Here is a 5,802-nt window from a genome sequence, read left to right as displayed (position 1 = left end):
AAGGTGCTGTGCTTCGGGCTCTGTAATGCTCCTGCCACCTTTGAGAGGCTCATGGACAGAGTGCTGGCGGGGGTTCCGAGAGACGAGTGTGTTGTGTACCTAGACGACATATTGGTGCACGGCACATCGTTTGAGGGGGCACTGGGGGCAATTAGGCGAGTGTTGGAGAGGATCTCGGGGGCGGGGCTAAAATTACACCCGGGAAAGTGCCATTTCATGCAAAGGGAGGTGGCGTTCCTGGGGCATCAGCTGGGTGGTGAGGGCATCAGCACGATGCCAGACAAAGTAGAGGCTGTGAGGGGGTGGCCAGTTCCAGGGGGGAAAAAAGAGGTTAAGAGCTTCCTGGGGCTGGCATCCTACTATCGTAGGTTTGTGAAGGGGTTTGCGGGGGTAGCGGCTCCTTTGAACCACCTTCTCAAGGAGGACACTGTTTTTCAGTGGACCGAAGAGCACCAGCGGGCGTTTGAGGCCCTCAAACGTGCCCTGATGGAGGCCCCTGTCCTGGCCTCACCAGACCCGAACCGTCCGTTCATCCTGGACACCGACGCAAGCAATGAGGGCTTGGGGGCTGTGCTGGCTCAGCGTGGCCCTGATGGGGAACACGTAGTAGCTTATTACAGCAGAACTTTTGATAAGGCTGAAAAACGCTACTGCGTGACAAGGAGAGAGCTTTTGGCTGTCGTGGCAGCAGTACGCCATTTCAAGTACTACCTGGGGGGCCTGCCGTTTGTGGTCCGGACGGATCACTCCGCCCTGCAGTGGCTTCTCTCCTTCAAGGAGCCAGAGGGTCAGATTGCCCGCTGGCTGGAGGAGCTGCAACCCTACGACTTCCAGGTGGAGCACAGAGCCGGCCTTCGCCACAGCAATGCAGACGCCTTGTCCCGCCGCCCGTGTGCTGAGGATGGCTGTGGGTACTGCGCCAAACGGGTGGAGCGAGAGAGAGAACTGTGCAGGGAGGAGGGAGTCACCGCCACGGTGAGTCAGCTGAGTGTGACAGAGTGCCGGGAGCTTGAGGCTGTGGACGTTGGGGAGTGGAGGCGTCGCCAGGAGGAGGACGCAGAGCTGCGTCCTGTGCTGCGGTGGGTGGAAGAGAGAAGACGACCGCCGTGGGGGGAAGTAGCCCCTCTATCACCAGTCACCAAAGGACTGTGGGCTAAATTCACAGTCCTTAGAGTGGCTGAGGGAGTGCTCCAGAGGGGGTGGAAAAAGCCAGCGACTGGAGAAATTACGTGGCAGGTAGTGGTGCCCAAAAGGCTGCAGGGGAGCGTGTTACAGCAGCTTCATGGGGGAGTAGGCGCAGGGCATTTTGGGGTCTCCAAAACGTTAAAGCGCATGCGTAAAGGCTTCTATTGGGCAAGGCACAGGAGGGATGTTGAGGACTTTTGTAGGCAGTGCGACGAGTGTGCTGCTAAAAAAGGACCTCCAGGTCAGTCACACGCCCTCCTACAACAATTCCCAGTAGGGGAGCCCATGGAGAGACTGGGGGTAGACATAGTAGGGCCGTTTCCAACCACAGACAGCGGTAACAGGTGGATTCTAACCGCCATGGACTACTTCACCAAGTGGCCGGAGGCTTACGCTCTCCCAGACCAGGAGGCGGGGACAATAGCTGATGCGTTGGTGGGGGGAATAATCAGTCGGTTTGGGGTGCCACAGTCTATTCACAGCGACCAGGGAAGAAACTTCGAGTCACGGGTGTTCTCAGAGTTGTGTAGACGGTTAGGCGCGGAGAAGACGCGCACTACTCCGCTTCACCCGCAGAGTGATGGGCTGGTGGAAAGATTTAACAGAACATTAGCACAGCAGCTGGCCATCGTTACCTCAAAACACCAGAGAGATTGGGACACCCACTTACCGTTTATTCTTATGGCGTGTAGGTCGGCTGTTCAAGAATCGACTGCGTGCTCCCCAGCACTACTAATGTTAGGTCGTGAGTTGCGCACCCCAGCCGAACTGACGTTTGGCCACCCTCCTGATAATGACGACGGGGTTTTGCCTGGCCCGAACTATGTGTGTCGTCTGCAGAACCGGTTAGAAGCGGCTCACACCTTCGCAAGAGAGCAACTCGAAAACGCAGGGGTGCGCCAAAAGCGCCACTACGACTCGCGCGCTAGGGGGAGGCACTTTGGAGCGGGAGAATGTGTGTGGCTTCACAACCCCACGCGCAAGAAGGGGCGGTGCCCAAAGCTGGACAGTGCATGGGTGGGGCCGTGTCTGGTGATAGAGAGAGTGGGGGAGGTGACGTACCGGGTGGAGGTTCCCCCACGGAGCAGGAAGGTGGTGGTCCACCGGGATCGATTGGCACCCTACAGAGGGAGGAAAACGGTAGGGAATGGGAGTGAGGGCTCTGATGTGAGCCCACGGGAACAGTCTAACGAGGAGACTCTAGCACAACCTGAGCCTGGGGAGGGGGCTGCTTCTTCGGAGGGCGCTGGAAATGACATTGGGGCAGAGGAGCGTTCTGGGGGGCCACCGCTGAGAGTCACGGGGAGGCCCAAGAGACTGATGCGACCTCCGGGTCGTTTTAAGGATTTTGTTGTGTAACCCTAGGGGCTAGGGTTTAGAAAGGGGGGGGCTATGTAACGACCCGGTATTGTGTTCTGTGTTTGTGGGTGTGTTATGGTTCTCATGGCTACTAGCAGGGGTTAAATATGTCAGGACAGATGGAAAGGTTGGGGGGGTATGATGGGTAATACCGCGGGATTTGGAAATGCATAAATAGGGATTACTGTCTCATTGTTCTCTCTCTTCTGTTCGTGCCTTGATCTGTTCCTATGAGAGTGACTCTTGACCCGACAGGGTAACATTGTGTACGTTCGGCATTTAGCGGCGTGGGTTGTGGCCGGAACAATAGCCCAGTTTATGAATAAACCTGTGTTCTGACCTGCACACCTAGAGTCCGTCTCTTTTCCCTTTATGACCCAGCCGGGTCATTACAATACATTTGCAAACATTTCTAAAAACCTGTTTTTGCTTTTGTCATTATGGGGTATTGTGTGTAGATTGATGAAAAAAACAATTTAATACATTTTAGAATAAGGCTGTAACGTAACAAAATGTGGAAAAAGTCAAGGGGTCTGAATACTTCCCGAATGCACTTTATGTAAGGGAAACACCAGTAAACGCTGTGTTCAGCCAAAATAATACCTAGACATGGGTAGTCTGAGCTCCAATTGTTCCTGTATTAAATATACATAATAAAAATAAACAATTATTATGACTAGTGTTTTGTATTATTTACTGTCAGTTTGCATCTTATTGCTGAACATATCCTTGCTGTTAGCTATATCTCTACATATCTGATGGATTGTTTTGAGTAAGGAGGGAAGGTGGGGTTGGAAGGGGTTTTGAGATAGTTTTTTTATATTGCATTACATCAATCTCCAACTATCCCTGAGAAATCAACTTCATGTATTTGCATGCATATACAGTATATTACTGTACCATATCTTTGTATTGTTGGACTATTTTATGCAACAAAAAAACAAGTCATATCATAATTGAAAACAACAGTCAATATCTTCCATGAACTGAATTTAAATGAATTTTCCTTGAAATGTGTTGAAATGGAATTGCCCCAAACCTATCTACTGTGGATTGAATTGTGTGGAAGTGTTTTACTACTACCTGCTGGTGTACTATGGTATTGTCATAAAGTCCCCCAATCAACGTGTTGACCTCCATCTTTGCATATGAATCCCTGATCACAGTCAATATCAAGAACTTGTAAATATGTATGGACCTCAGAGATGCAAAGCAGACTGCAATATGTATAGCAGAATAGGAAAAGAAAGAACATCTTCCAAATAATTGATTCTCAGGAGAAAGGACCTCGATAGTTCCCTTGCCGTTTTGTACCTTTTCACTAAAGGTGCATCTTTCATATTTTATAGTGAGTGGATCAATGTTTCACTGCATTACCAAGATATCCAGGCTCCAATAGGTGTGGCTACTGAATTACCAAGATATCCAGGCTCCAATAGGTGTGAATACTGAATTACCAAGATATCCAGACTCCAATAGGTGTGGATACTGAATTACCAAGATATCCAGACTCCAATAGGTGTGGATACTGAATTACCAAGATATCCAGACTCCAATAGGTGTGAATACTGAATTACCAAGATATCCAGGCTCCAATAGGTGTGGATACTGAATTACCAAGATATCCAGGCTCCAATAGGTGTGGATACTGAATTACCAAGATATCCAGGCTCCAATAGGTGTGGATACTGAATTACCAAGATATCCAGGCTCTAATAGGTGTGGATACTGAATTACCAAGATATCCAGGCTCCAATAGGTGTGGATACTGAATTACCAAGATATCCAGGCTCCAATAGGTGTGGATACTGAATTACCAAGATATCCAGGCTCCAATAGGTGTGGATACTGAATTACCAAGATATCCAGGCTCTAATAGGTGTGGATACTGAATTACCAAGATATCCAGGCTCTAATAGGTGTGGATACTGAATTACCAAGATATCCCGGCTCAAATGGGTGTGAATACTGAATTACCAAGATATCCAGGCTCTAATAGGTGTGGATACTGAATTACCAAGATATACAGGCTCTAATAGGTGTGGATACTGAATTACCAAGATATACAGGCTCTAATAGGTGTGGATACTGAATTACCAAGATATCCAGGCTCCAATAGGTGTGGATACTGAATTACCAAGATATCCAGGCTCTAATAGGTGTGGATACTGAATTACCAAGATATCTAGGCTCCAATAGGTGTGGATACTGAATTGCCAAGATATCCAGGCTCTAATAGGTGTGGATACTGAATTGCCAAGATATCCAGACTCTAATAGGTGTGGATACTGAATTATCAAGATATCCAGGCTCTAATAGGTGTGGATACTGAATTACCAAGATATCCCGGCTCCAATAGGTGTGGATACTGAATTACCAAGATATACAGGCTCTAATAGGTGTGGATACTGAATTACCAAGATATCCAGGCTCCAATAGGTGTGGATACTGAATTACCAAGATACCCAGGCTCCAATAGGTGTGGATACTGAATTACCAAGATATCCAGGCTCCAATAGGTGTGGATACTGAATTACCAAGATATCCAGGCTCCAATAGGTGTGGATACTGAATTACCAAGATATCCAGGCTCTAATAGGTGTGGATACTGAATTACCAAGATATCCAGGCTCCAATAGGTGTGGATACTGAATTACCAAGATATCCAGGCTCTAATAGGTGTGGATACTGAATTACCAAGATATCCAGGCTCCAATAGGTGTGAATACTGAATTACCAAGATATCCAGGCTCTAATAGGTGTGGATACTGAATTACCAAGATATCCAGGCTCCAATAGGTGTGGATACTGAATTACCAAGATATCCAGGCTCTAATAGGTGTGGATACTGAATTACCAAGATATCCAGGCTCTAATAGGTGTGGATACTGAATTACCAAGATATCCAGGCTCTAATAGGTGTGGATACTGAATTACCAAGATATCCAGGCTCTAAAAGGTGTGGATACTGAATTACCAAGATATCCAGGCTCCAATAGGTGTGGATACTGAATTACCAAGATATCCAGGCTCTAATAGGTGTGGATACAGAATTATCAAGATATCCAGGCTCCAATAGGTGTGGATACTGAATTACCAAGATATCCAGGCTCCAATAGGTGTGGATACTGAATTACCAAGATATCCAGGCTCTAATAGGTGTGGATACTGAATTATCAAGATATCCAGGCTCCAATAGGTGTGGATACTGAATTACCAAGATATCCAGGCTCCAATAGGTGTGGATACTGAATTACC

Source organism: Salvelinus alpinus, chromosome 12 (genome assembly GCF_045679555.1).
Source record: "Salvelinus alpinus chromosome 12, SLU_Salpinus.1, whole genome shotgun sequence".
NCBI classification, from domain to species: domain Eukaryota; kingdom Metazoa; phylum Chordata; class Actinopteri; order Salmoniformes; family Salmonidae; genus Salvelinus; species Salvelinus alpinus.
Note: the sequence above shows the minus strand (reverse complement) of the source record.